This window comes from Procambarus clarkii, chromosome 30 (genome assembly GCF_040958095.1).
Source record: "Procambarus clarkii isolate CNS0578487 chromosome 30, FALCON_Pclarkii_2.0, whole genome shotgun sequence".
Classification (NCBI taxonomy): domain Eukaryota; kingdom Metazoa; phylum Arthropoda; class Malacostraca; order Decapoda; family Cambaridae; genus Procambarus; species Procambarus clarkii.
In genome coordinates, this window is record NC_091179.1 from 29,424,990 (window position 1) to 29,440,157 (window position 15,168).

Genomic DNA, 15,168 nt, shown 5'->3' on the forward strand with positions numbered 1-15,168 from the left:
TTCTTTTGGCCTTCGTGGTCATCTCCCTCTCTTTCTCCGCAGCTTCCTCTTCCGTCGTTCCTTTCGGGTGCGCCTTGGTACCACTCTCTCTGCCTCTTTTCAGCAATACGAAGGTGTGCCCCAGGGTAGTGTTCTGAGCACTACTATTTTTCTGGTTGCCCTCAATGGTCTTCTTTCCTCTCTTCCTTCTGGTGTCTTCTCCGCTCTCTATGTCGATGATCTTACCCTTTGCTGTCAGGGTGATGATTCGCCTCTCCTTCAGCGCCGGCTTCAACTTGCAATTGATGCCGTGTCGTCTTGGGCCACCAGTCATGGCTTCAAGTTCTCTACTTCTGAGACTTGTGCCATGACTTTTACGCGGAAACGGGTTGTTCTTCGTCCCTCTTTGTCACTTTATGGTCATCCCCTTGAATACAAAGATTCCGCGAAGCTTTTGGGGTTATTCCTTGACACTTGTTTGTCTTGGTCTCCCCATATCTCTTACCTCCGTGTTGAGTGCTCTAAGGCCCTTACCCTCCTTCAGGTCTTGTCCCATACTTTATGGGGGGCAGATAGGCGCACTCTCCTTGCTTTACATTCCTCTCTCGTCCTGTCTAAGTCGATTATGGTTGCCCTGCTTACTCGTCTGCTTCTCCTTCTACTCTTCGCCGTCTTGATGCTTTGCACCATACTGGGTTGCGCCTCAGTTCTGGTGCCTTTCGTTCGACTCCCGTCCTTAGCTTGTATGTTGACACTGGCTTCCTGTCTCTCCAGGACCGCCGTGATCGCAACTGTCTTCGCTATCTTGCGCGGTCCTTACAATATCCTTCCTCTCACCTCTGTCGTGCTTTAACTTTTACCCCTCCTGCGGTTCCTGTTCCTGTTCACCACCTCCCTCTTTCTGTCCGGTTATCTCGCCTCCAGGATTCTCTTTCCGTTCGTATTTCTAATGTTTCTCCTCGTGTTGTTCCTTCTTTGCCCCCATGGAGAGTCCCTCTTCCGTGGTTTTGTACTTCCTTGACCCGTATCACTAAAGCTTTTACCCCTCCTACGGTTCTAAAACGCCTTTTCCTTGAGCACTTTTCTTCTCACTCCCGCTCCGTTTCTGTCTTCACCGATGGGTCAAAGTCGGCGGACGGGGTTGGCTACTCTCTTGTTTTTCCTGATCGCCCTTATATGTGTCGCTTACCTCCGGAGACTAGCATCTTTACAGCGGAACTTTATGCTATTCTCTATGCTCTTTGTCTCCTGCTTTCTCGTTGTCAGTCTTCCTTTGTAGTTGTTGTCGACTCTCGTAGTGCCCTCATGGCTCTCAGGTCCTTTAATCCGGTTCATCCAGTAGTTGTCGAGATCCAGCATTGGCTGTTTCTTGTTCACAGTAAATTTAAGTCGGTTGAGTTTTGTTGGGTTCCCAGCCATATTGGTGTGTCTTTAAATGAGCGTGCGGATTCTGCCGCCAAGGAAGCTGTCCGCTCTTGTCCCATCTCTCGTAAAGGCATTCCGTATTCCGAGTTTTACCGACTAAGTTATCCATTTGGTTATCCATTCCTCAGTCCTTACCCGTTGGCAGGCTTCTTGGTTGTCTGTTACTGTTAACAAGCTACGTACTCTTAAATGTTGTGTTTCCTCGTGGCCGTCCTCCTTCCACTGTAACCGGCGGTGGGAAACAGCTCTGGCGAGGTTGCGTATCGGCCATACTCGCTTAACCCATGGTCACTTGATGGAGCACCGCCCTGTTCCTTATTGTCCTAGTTGCATTGTCCCTCTTACGGTCGTGCATATCCTTCTTGAATGTCCTGACTTCCAGGACGAGCGTGTGTCTTGCTTTCCGACCGTCCCTCGCGGTCACCTGTTCCTCAATAGAATTCTTGGTGACTCGGATACTTTTGATATCGTTCGCCTTATGCGTTTTTGTTCTCGCATTGGCATTCTTGGTGATATTTAGCGCCCTCTGATTATTTTGCGCATTTGATGGTGCTACATAGCCTTCCCGGTTTGGTGCCTTCTTTTGATAATTACTTACTTACTTTTCGGAAATCTGACACTTTAACAGAATTCTCTCATGCACATCTATTTCATTCTGTGCTAAATCTGATTTCCTTCTCACTGTTCCCTAGCTCACTCCCAATTTCGAAGTCATTAATTTGTGTATCCCTGTTAGTTAACACTAAGTCTAAAATATTATTTTCCCTCGTTGGTTCTTTAATATGATGCTTAAAGAAGTAATCGTCAACTAATTAACAAAAAAATATCTGCTTCGGTAATCCCTGCTTTTAAGTTATGTCCGAGTGGAATGGTGCTGCAAGTGGAGAGCCTCAAGGCTCTGTCCGGGGTCCTCTGTTGCTTATAATATATATGAATGACTTAGATTCAGGTTTGAGCAGCAATATTTGCAAATTTTCTGATGATGCGAATTGGGAGGGAACTAAACACGGAAGAGGACTCGCTATCGCTTAAAGACAAACTAAATGGGATATTAAAATGGTCAAGATATTGGCAGATGCAGTTTAATGCTGACAAATGTAAGGTTCTCAGGCTAGGTAATGATGATAGTTACAAGATAGGTAATGATGATAAAGTTACAGGTAGGAGCTGAATGGTATTGAGATTGCACAGTCTGATTGCGAATGGGATCTATGCATTCTGAATAGTAAGAATTTAAAGCCAAACAATCAATGCATAAGTATTTAAAAAATGCAAGACACTGAGATTTATTTCTCGAATCGTAAGCAGTAAAACACCTGGTGTTATTCTACAGCTGTGTCTTGGTCTTGTTAAGCCCATTTAGATTATGCACTTAAATTTGGGTCTCAATACTTTGATGGACATAATTTCACTACAACGCGTCCAGCGTAGGATGACAAAGTTAATCCTAATCCAAATTAGAAACGTTCCGTATGAAGAGAGATCGAAAAAGCTAAATTTACATTCTCTAGAAAAGTGAAGCTATGGGTGACATGACTGAAGTGTACATGAGCATGAATGGGCATAACAAACGGAATATTAATAAAGTATAAAACATATCAAAACATAATAGAACATGAAACAATTATATATATATATATATATATATATATATATATATATATATATATATATATATATATATATATATATATATATATATATATATATATATATATATATATATATATATATATATAATATATATATATATATATATATCATAATAATAGCTGACACGATGCTACATTAAATATTTCGGGAGGTGAAAACTTGGTGACCAGAGGATAAAGGTTTTTCATTCAGTATTCATTAAGGTGTCCCGCGTAGCTCCTGTTATTGATGGAACACCGTAATTAAATATTTCATTTATTGCAAGAGAAGCGTGTCGACGTTGTGAAATTTGTTGACAGTATCGCTGTCAGTTATGAATGGTTGTCACAGGATTGTTATTGATGTTTCCATATATAAAGTTTTAATTGTATATATTGGTGTATATATTGTATATATTTTTAATGCAGGGTACAGACTTTTTTACATTCATGACTTTGGTGATGTGACTTGCAATTTGTTTTTACTCTGGTTATTCATCATAACATTGTGTGTTCATCTGTTCTTCATTCCCGTCCAGTTTGGTGAAGTTCTGTTTCCTCAGTTGTTCTTCACAGTTGAGTCCGTTAATGATGTGTTTCGTGTGTCAGATCCTAATAGTAACTACCTAATTGAATTCGTAGGATTAGGTCTCTTATCTCTACTTAACAAATTGCTTTAAATATGTTTAGGTTTTGGCGCGTTACTGTTACTTGAAATCTGTTGCAACTGGCAACAAATCCACTTGTAAATAAGAGCTTCCTTATATTTTTGTTTGACACTTTCCTTTTTCATAATAATATAAGAAATAAAATAAACGTCTACAAGGTTATGCGAGGCAGCTGATAAACACATTATATAATATAAGAAAATAATCACACACTATTTTGCAAATACCATGAGAAGTAGATTGAATAATTTGGTCCCACACCGGGATTGCTGCAGAAGATCCTGGTCTTGAACCAAAGTATTTAGTCTACGTTTCATGGTGTTTTCAAAATAGTGGGGTTTGAAAGAGACGTTGAGAGACAGAGACGTTGTTGTCTTGTCTATATACTGAGTTCGTTGAGAGAGCTTCACCATCTCTTCTTATTCCGTCTTGAAGGCTGCCTGAAACCTGCCGACGACTTATCTAGACTAAGAAATGTCCCAACTCTAGATAAGGAGTCTGCAGCCTTCAAGACTCTGTATCTATGGGTACATCGATACCCTCTGTATCGATGGGGACGTCGATAATAGCCATTTTCTATACTTTGGAGACTTAAGGAATTTGAAATATCAAAAATTAGAAAAAACTAATTATAAATAAACACTCTCAGAACGACGTGATGCCACCACCGGAGTCCAACAGGGTTCGGTACTGGGACCAATTCTATTTTTGATATTCGTAAATGATCTCCCAGAAGGTGTAGACTCATTCCTCTCAATGTTTGCTGCTGATGCTAAAATTATGGGAAGGATTAAGACAGAGCAGGACAGCAAGAGATTATAAGAAGACCTTGACAGATTGAGGGAATGGTCAAATAAATGGTTACGAGTGTTTACCTTGAACAAGTGTAAAGTTATGAAGATAGGTGTAGGGAGCAGGAGGCCAAACACAAGGTACCAGCTGGGAGAGGAAATCCTTCAGGAACCAGGAACAGAGAAAGATTTGGGGGGTTGATATTATGAAAGACCTGTCCACTGAAGCCCACATCAAAAGAATATCATCCGCAGCATATGCAAGGCCTGCACACATAAGAACTGCTTTCAGAAACTTGAGTCAGGAATCATTCAGATCCTTGTGTACCTCATATGTCAGAACAATACTGGAGTATGCGTCTCCATCATGGAGTCCATACCTGATCAAACGCAAAACGAAATTATTCAAAAGTTTAGAGGTAAGCCACTAGGCCAGTCCCTGATCTGAGGGGTATGAGCTACATGGAAAGATTACTGGAACTAAACCTTACGACACTGGAAGACAGAAGAGGTAGGGAAGACATGATCACCACCTATAAAATTCTCAGGGGAATTGACAGGAAAGATAAATATAAACTGTTTAACACGGGTGGTACGCGAACAAAGGGATACAGGAGGATTCTTAATACCGAAATGAGCAACAAGGATTTTAGGAAGAACTTTTTCAGTGTTAACAAATTAATAAGTGAATTATGTTAAGGTAGCTAAAAAATGTATTAAATTAGGAAGTGATATGGTGGAGGTAGACTCCATATACAGTTTCAAGTGTAGTTATGATAGCCCCCAGTAGGCTCAGGAACCTGTACAACAGTTGATTGACACTAGAGAAGAGGGGCCAAAGAGCCGAAGTTCAACCGCCGCAAGTACAACTAGGTGAGTACAACTAGGCGAGTAAACACACACACACACACGTACTGGGAGTCTGGTAGCTGAGTGGACAGCGCACAGGACTCGTAATTCTGTGGCCAGGGTTTGATTCCCGGGCCAGGCAAAAACAAATGGTTAACGTTTCTTTCAACCCAGAATGCCCCTGTTACCTAGCACTAAATATGTACCTGGGAGTTAGGCAGCTATTACGGAGCTGATTCCTGGGTGTACTCACCTATTTGTACTCACCTATTTGTGCTTGTGGGGGTTGAGCTTTGGCTCTTTGGTCATGCCTCTCAACTGTCAATCAATTAGTGTACAGATTCCCGAGCCTACTTCGCTCTATCATGTCTACATTTAAAACTGTGTATGGATTCAGCCTCCACCACCTCACTGCCTAATACATTCTACCTGTTAACTACTATGACACTGAAAAAGTTCTTTCTAACATCCCTGTGGCTCATTTGGGTACTCAGTTTCCACCTATGTCCCCTTGTTCGCGTACCACCACTGTTGAATAGTTTATCCTTGTCTACCCTGTCAATTCCCCTGAGGATTTTGTAGGTAGTGATCATGTCTCCCCCTTACTCTTCTATCTTACAGTGTCGTACGGTGCATTTCCCGCAGCCTTTCCTCGTAACTTATGCCTCTTAGTTCTGGGACTAATCTAGTGGCATACCTTTGAACTTTTTCCAACTTCGTTTTGTGCTTTACAAGGTACGGGCTTCATGCTGGGGCCGCATACTCCAGGATTGGTCTTATATATGTGGTATACAAGATTCTGAACGATTCCTTACACAGGTTCCTGAAGGCTGTTCTGATGTTAGGCAGACTAGCATATGCCGCAGACGTTATTCTTTTTATGTGGGCTTCAGGAGACAGGTTTGGTGTGATATTAACTCCTAGATCTTTCTTTCTGTCCGTTTCAATAAGTACTTCATCTTCTATTCTGTATCCTATGTATGGCCTCCTGTTTCCACCGCCTAGTTTCATTACGTTGCTTTTACTCGGGTTGAACTTTAGCAGTCATTTGTTGGATCATTCATTCAGTTTGTCTAAGTCATCTTGTAACCTGCTACTATCATCCTCTGTTTCAATCCTCCTCATAATTTTTGCACCATCGGCAAACATTGATAGAAACGAATCTCTACCCTCTGGGAGATCATTTACATATATCAGAAACAGTATAGGTCCAAGGACTGAACCCAGCGGGTCTCCACTTGTGACGTCTCGCCAATCTGAGACCTGACCCCTCATAGTGACTCGTTGTCATCTGTTGCTTAGATACCCACTTATCCAATCCAATGAAGTACCTTCCCTTTCACTCCAACCTGCATCTCCAGCTTTTTCACTAGCCTCTTGTGTGGTGATGTTTCAAAGTCTTTCTGGCAATCCAAATATATGCAGTCTGCCCACCCCTCTCTTTCTTGCCTGATTTTTACTGCTTGGTCATAGAAATCAATTAACCCTGTGAGGCAGGACCTGTCATCCATGAACCCATGTTGATGCTGTGTTACAAAGTTCTTTCGTTGTACATGTTAAACTAGGTTTCTTCGCACAATCATCTCCATCAGCTTGCATGGTATGCAGGTTAGGGACTCTGGCCTGTAGTTCAGTGCCTCCTGTCTATCCCCTTTCTTGTATGTCGGGACTACATTAGCTGCCTTCCAAATTTCTGGCAGGTCCCCTGTTGCCAGTGATTTGTTATACACTATGGAGATTGGCAGGCACAGTGCTTCTGCTCCTTCCTTTAGTATCCAAGGGGAGATTCCGTCTAGGCCTATAGCCTTTATCACATCCAACTCTAGTAAAAACTTCCTTACTTCCCCGCTGGTAATCTCAAACTCTTCCAGTCGTTTCTGGTTAACTATTCACTCTCATATCTCTGGAAATTCTCCTTGCTCTAAGGTGAAGACCTCCTGGAATTTCTTATTCAGTTATTTGATGTGTGTGTGTGGGGTAGGGGGGGGGGGAAGGGGTGATGTGCCCCAAAAGGAGGGGGTGTACCGCACACAAACATATCACTCATATGCCACATATTAACTGTTACCACACACACACATCACTCACACGCCACATATTAACTGTTACCACACACACACACACACACACACATCACTCACACGCCACATATTAACTGTTACCACACACACATATCATTCACATGCAACATATTAACTGTTACCACACACACACATCACTCACACGCCACATATCAACTGTTACCACACACACACACACACACATCACTCACACGCCACATATTAACTGTTACCACACACACACATCACTCACACGCCACATATTAGCTGTTACCACACACATCACTCACACGCCACATATTAACTGTTACCACACACACACACATCACTCACACGCCACATATTAACTGTTACCACACACACACACATCACTCACACGCCACATATTAACTGTTACCACACACACACACATAACTCACACGCCACATATTAACTGTTACCACACACATACACATCACTCACACGCCACATATTAACTGTTACCACACACACACACATAACTCACACGCCACATATTCACTCGGCCTCTCGCTCTACACAATTACCACAGGCCCCGCTGGCCACTCATATTAAGCCACCTGGATAATAAGCTATAATGATGGATGAAACACAACCTTTATTTAATTTCATATATTATTATTGGCGCAAATTATCGTTCCAATAACTGTGTCAGATCAGAGGCCAGAGGAAATGACTTCTGACTCTTGATCAGAGGCACGGGGTTCGATACCCATGTAGACCGGGGACACCCTTGGTCAGGGATTCTGGGTTCGATTCCCCATGAGTACCAAACCACACATCAGAGAATGGATAAACGTATCCGTTTCTCTATCTTCTGATATGTAATTTGGTCATCATATCTTCAGCCACATTATTGTGACTCATTGTCTGAATTTCATTACCTTACATATACATCTTGTAGTCTCATACTGTCTTCCTCCGTCTAAATCCTCATAATTTTTGCATCATCAGCAAACAATGAGAGGAATGATTCTATACCATCTGGAAGATCATTTACATATATAAGAAAAAGTATGGGTCCAAGGACTGAACCCTGCGGTACTCCACTGGTGACGTCTCGCCAATCTGAGACCTCACCCCTTACAGTGACTCTCTGTCATCTGTTACTTAGGTACTCCCTTATCCAATGGAGTACCTTCCCTTTCACTCCTGCCTGTATCTCCAGCTTTCGCACCAGTCTCTGGTGTGGTACTGTGTCAAAGGCTTTCTGGCAATCCAAAACTATGCAGTCTGCCCACCCCTCTCTTTCTCGTCGAATTCTTATTGCTTGATCGAATAATTCAATTAATCCTGTGAGGCATGACTTGCCATCCCTGAAACCATGTTCGTGTTGTGTCACAAAGTTCCTTCGCTCCAGATGTTCCACTAGCTTTTTTCGCACAATTTTCTCAAATAACTTGCATGGTATGCAAGTTAAGGGACACTGGCCTGTGGTTCAGTGCCTCCTGTCTCTCCCCCTTCTTGTATATCGGGACTACGTTTGCCGTCTTCCAAATTTTTGGCAGTTCACCTGTTACCAGTGATTTGTTATACACCATGGAGAGTGGCAGGCACAGTACTTATGTTCCTTCCTTTAGTATCCATGGCGATATTCCATCCGGGCCTATACCCTTTGTCACATCCAACTCTAGCAAAATCTTCGTTACATCCCCACTGGTAATCTCAAATTCCTCTAGTGGTGCCTGGTTAACTATTCCTTCTCTTATCTCTGGAACTTCTCTTTGCTCTAATGTGAAGACTTCTTGGAATTTCTTATTTAGTTCCTCGCACACTTCTTTGTCGTTTGAAGGGAAACTGCTTGCCCATATCCTCAGTTTTATTACCTGTTCCTTCACTGTTGTCTTTCTCCTGATGTGGCTGTGCAGCAATTTAGGTTGAGTCTTAGCCTTGCTTGCGATGTCGTTTTCATATTGCCTTTCTGCCTCTCTTCTCACCTTGATGTATTCGTTCCTGGCTCTCTGGTGTCCTTCTCTGCTTTAAAGTGTTCTGTTATTTCTATAGTTTCTCCGTGCTCTTTTACTTAGTTGCTTAGTTAGCTTACATCTCTGATTAAGCCATGGGTTTCTCATCTGCATTTAATTTTTTACCTTTTGGGTCGGGATAAACTTTTCTGCTGCCTCCTTACACTTCTGCGTGATGTATTCCATCATGTCTTGGGCCGTCTTTCTCCTTAGCTCTGTTTCCCATGTTATTTCCGTTAGGAATTTTCTCATCTCCTCATAGTTTCCCTTACGGATTGCTAGCCTTTTACTTTCAGTTCCCTTTCTCGAGTACTTTAATCCTTCATCAACCAGATACTCAAACGTCAGTACACAGTGATCGCTCATTCCTACTGGGGCCTCGAAGTAAATTTCCACTATGTCGGAGTCATTCAGAGTGAAGATTAGGTCGAGTCTCGCTGGTTCATCCTTTCCCCTCATTCTTGTGGGTTCCCTGACATGCTGGCTTAAAAAGTTTTTTGTTGCCACCTCTATTACTTTAGTTCTCCATGTTTCCTCTTCTCCATGCGGTTCCTTGTTCTCCCAGTCTATCCTTCCATGATTGAAGTCCCCCATGATGAGCAGATGGGATCGAATTCTACAGGCAGCGGAGGATGCCCTCTCAATTATATTATTTACTGCCATGTTGTTTCAGTCATACTCTTGCCTGGGTCTTCTGTCGTTTGCTGGAGGGTTATATATCACTGCTACTACTACTACTCTTGGTCCTCCCATTGTCATGGTGCCTGTTATGTAGTCTCTAAACCCCTCACATCCTGGGATAACCATCTCCTTGATACTCCATTCCTTTCTCATGAGTAGGGCCACTCTGCCTCCTCCCCTACCCTCCTTCTCTTTCCTTATTGCAGTGTAGTCCTGGGGAACACCGCATTCATTTTGATTCCTGAGAGTTTTGTTTCCGTGAGTTCTATTACATCTGGGTTTACTTCTTGTGCTCTTTTCCTACGTTCACTTGCCTTGCTTGTAATCCCATCTATGTTCGAGTATATCACCTTGAAGCTGACTCTTTTCTGTCCATCCTCAGTTTCTGTTGATTCCACTGGAGAAGGTAAACATAGAGGATCTGTGATGGGGAGGGGAGAAGGGGGGCACCGGGTTGAGAGGAGGGCTGAGGGTAAGGGGGAACCTGGGTTGTGAGGAGGCTAGGAGGATCTGGTTTGGAGGGGAGTAGAGCTAAGGGGGGGCTTGGAGGGGTGAGGGAGAAGAGAGAGCTTGTGGGTCGGGAAAGGAGGGGGGGCTTGGTGGGGGAAATGAGGGGCTTGGGGGGAGGGGGAGAAAGGAGGGCTTGTGGGGGGCTGGAGAGGAGGGAGGGCCTGGGAGGTGAGGAAGAAAGTAGAGCTTAGTGGTTTGGGAAAGAAGGGAGGGGATTGGGGGGTGGGGAGATGGGAGGGCTTAGGGTGGTGAGGGAGGGTAGGGGCTGGGGCAGGTAGGGCGAGAGGTGAGTGTGATCCGCCTCCCACTGGGGCTGTTAAACTGCAAGTGGAGGGTTCCCCACTCCATTCTGGGATTGTAGGGTTCTAGGCTAGTGTGGTTCCCTGATTCCTGTCTCTCTCCTTGTGCTACTTCCTTACTGCTGCTGCCCTCAATCTCTCCCTGGTCACATCCCACTGCAGAAATACCTTTTTGAACTTCGGTACATTGAATAGGCCGCTCTTCTTTGCTAAAATTTCTTCTTTTGTGTCCTCGATTTTGAAAACCACTTTTATCAATCGATCTTTGTCCTTTTTGTATTGGCCAAGCCAGAAAATCTTTTCTATATTCCGTTCTTCTCTCTCCATCTGTACCCCTTCAAGGATCTCTTTGACTGTGGCTTTGTCCATATCTCTCCTCACCTACGGGCTCACCATAGCTCGTGCTACTTGGAACTTTGTTCCAGGTAGCGAATCTTTAACAACAACAACTCTCCTCATCCTTGGAGTACTCCTATTTGCTTCTTAATACCTACTATGACTACTGCTCTTTCCCTCTCTATCAGGTGGCTAGTGCATCTTGCTGCTTCCTGAGAAGTAGCATCTTTCTGGCAATTTCCTGCACTGTAGAGAGAACTTCCGGGGTCCTTCTAAGTATGTCTGCAAATGAGGGTTGTATTAAAGAAATCCCTTCTATGGATACATTACCATCTTCCTGAGGGCTGGTTCGTGTCTGATATTGGGGATTCTCTTGCAGGCTTTTAATCTCCTCCCTTGCCCCATTCAGTACCTTTAGTTCCTCACTGATTTCTCTCCACATTTGAAAGAGTATGTCGTGAAGCGAGTCATCTTGTCCTTCTCCTCCCTCTGTGTTACGTCTTTCCCCTGCTATGTTTGTTTCCTATTCCAATTCTCTAATCCAATGGTCGGGAGGATATGTGTGTGTTTCCTATTCAAATTTTCAAATCCAGTGTGTCTGTGTGCTCACCTAATTGTGCTTCCGGGGGCTGAGCTCTGGCTCTTTGGTCCCGCCTCTCAACTGTCAATCAACTGGTGTACAGATTCCTGAGCCTACTGGGCTCTATCATATCTACATTTGAAACCGTGTATGGAATCAGCCTCCACCACATCACTTCCTAATGCATTCCATCCGTTAACTACTCTGACACTGAAAAAGTTCCTTCTAGCGTCCCTGTGGCTCATATGGGTACTCAGTTTCCACCTCTGTCCCCATGTTCGTGTACCACCAGTGTTGAATAGTTTATCCTTGTTTACCCGGTCGATTCCCCTGAGGATTTTGTAGGTTGTGATCATGTCTCCCCTTACTCTTCTGTCTTCCAGTGTCGTAAGGTGAATTTCCCGCAGCCTTTCCTTGTAACTCATGCCTCTGAGTTGTGGGACTAGTCTAGTGGCATACCTCTGAACTGTTTTCCAGCTTCGTCTTGTGCTTGACAAAGTACGGGCTCCATGCTGGTGCCGCATACTCCAGGATTGGTCTTACATATGTGATGTACAAGATTCTGAATGATTCCTTACACAGGTTCCTGAACGCTGTTCTGATGTTAGCCAGCCTCGCATATGCCGCAGACGTTATTCTTTTTATGTGGGCTTCAGGAGACAGGTTTGGTGTGATATCAACTCCTAGATCTTTCTCTCTGTCCGTTTCATTAAGTAGTTTATCTCCTATTTTGTATCCTGTGTCTGGCCTCCTGTTTCAACTGCCTAGTTTCATTACTTTGCATTTACTCGGGTTGAACTTCAGCAGCCATTTGTTGAACCATTCACTCAATCTGAGTGAATGTGTGTGTGTGTGTGTGTGTGTGTGTGTGTGTGTGTGTGTGTGTGTGTGTGTGAGTGTGTCTGTCTGTCTGTCTGTCTGTCTGTCTGTCTGTCTGTCTGTCTGTCTGTCTGTCTGTCTGTCTGTCTGTCTGTCTGTCTGTCTGTCTGTGTGGGTGCACTTGCGTGCGCGTGAGTGTGTGTGTATGATATTATATGCAGTCATGTGCATTTGGATGTGTGGAATGGGGGTTCTAAGGAGGGGTGGGAGAGGGAGTGGAGAGGGAGGCAGAGAGTGTGCGCGTGTGCGTGTGTGCATGGGTGTGGGTGCGTGCTTTTGTGTGTTCGTGTGCTCATGTGGGGGGGGGGGGTGCATAGGAGGAGAAGGGCGTGGGAAGCTGGAGGAAGGATATGGGGTATAGCTGGTCACGAGGGCCTGGAAATGAGATTGACTGATAGGGAGATAGGAAGAGAGAGAGGGAGGAAGGAAGGCGATCCAGAGGGGGAGAGAGGGAAATGGGAGTATGAGAGAGGGTCAGTGGTCAGCCTCCTCACATAGGTGCTAAAAGCCCTAAGTCAGTAAAGCCCGTGTATTCACTGTATGTAAATATTTGTGTGTGTACGTGCGTGCGTGTGTGTACTCACCTAATCTAATACCTAACATACACACACACACACCTGTGTACTCACCTAGTTGTACTTGCGTGGGTTGAGCTCTGACTCTTTGGTCCCGCCTCTCAACCGACAATCAACAGGTGTACAAGTTCCTGAGCCTATTGGGCTCTATCATATCTACACTTGAAACTGTGTATGGAGTCAGCCTCCACCTCATCACTTCCTAATGCATTTCATTTGTCAACCACTCTGACACTAAAAAAGTTCTTTCTAATATCTCTGTGGCTCATTTGAGCACTCAGTTTCCACCTGTGTCCCCTAGTGCGTGTGCCCCTTGTGTTAAATAGCCTGTCTTTATCAACACTGTCGATTCCCTTGAGAATCTTGAATGTGGTGATCATGTCCCCCCTAACTCTTCTGTCTTCCAACGAAGTGAGGTTTAATTCCCGTAGTCTCTCCTCATAGCTCATACCTCTCAGCTCGGGTACTAGTCTGGTGGCAAACCTTTGAACCTTTTCCAGTTTAGTCTTATGCTTGACTAGATATGGACTCCATGCTGGAGCCGCATACTCCAGGATTGGTCTGATATATGTGGTGTATAATGTTCTGAAAGATTCCTTACACAAGTTTCTTAAGGCCGTTCTTATGTTAGCCAACCTGGCATATGGTGCTGATGTTATCTTCTTGATATGAGCTTCAGGGGACAGGTCTGGCGTGATATCCACCCCCAGGTCTTTCTCTCTCTCTGACTCTTGAAGTATTTCATCTCCCAAATGATACCTTGTATCTGGTCTCCTGCTTCCTACCCCTATCTTCATTACATTACATTTGCTTGGGTTAAACTCTAACAGCCATTTGTTCGTCCATTCCTGCAGCTTGTCCAGGTCTTCTTGAAGCCTCAAGCTGTCCTCCTCTGTCTTAATCCTTCTCATACTTCTGGCGTCGTCAGCAAACATTGAGAGGAATGAGTCTATACCCTCGGGGAGATCATTTACGTATATCAGAAACAGGATAGGTCCAAGTACAGAGCCCTGTGGGACTCCACTGGTGACTTCAAGCCATTCTGAGATCTCACCCCTCACTGTAACTCTCTGCTTCCTATTGCTTAGGTACTCCCTTATCCACTGGAGCGCCCTACCAGTTACTCCTGCCTGTTTCTCCAGCTTATGCATCAACCTTTTATGGGGTACTGTGTCAAAGGCTTTCCGACAGTCCAAAAAAATGCAGTCCGCCCATCCTTCTCTTCCTTGCTTAATCTTTGTCACCTGATCGTAGAATTCTATCAAGCCTGTAAGGGAAAATTTACCCTCCCTAAACCCATGTTGATGGGTTGTTACGAAGTCTCTTCTCTCCAGACGGGTTACTAGGTTTTTTCTCACAATCTTCTCCATCACCTTGCATGGTATACAAGTTAAGGACACTGGCCTGTAGTTCAGTGCCTCTTGTCTGTCACCCTTTTTGTATATTGGTACTTCATTAGCAGTCTTCCATATTTCTGGTAGGTCTCCCGTTTCCAGTGACCTACTATACACTATGGAGAGTGGCAAGCAAAGTGCTCCTGCACACTCTTTCAATACCCATGGTGAGATTCCGTCTGGCCCAACAGCTATTCTCACATCCAGCTCCAATAGGTGCTTCTTGACCTCATCTCTTGTAATTTCGATCCTATACAAGGTCACCTGGTTTGCTGCCACCTCTCCTTGCTGCCGTGACTTCTCCCTGTTCTATTGTAAAGACCTCCTGGAACCTTTTGTTGAGTTCTTCATACACCTCTTTGTCATTCTCTGTGTACCTGTCCTCGCCCACCCTAAGTTTCATCACCTGTTCCTTCACTGTTGTCTTCCTCCTGATGTGACTGTGTAAGAGCTTGGGTTCGGTCTTGGCTTTATTAGCTATATCATTTTCATACCTTTTCTCAGCTGCTCTTCTCACACTAACATACTG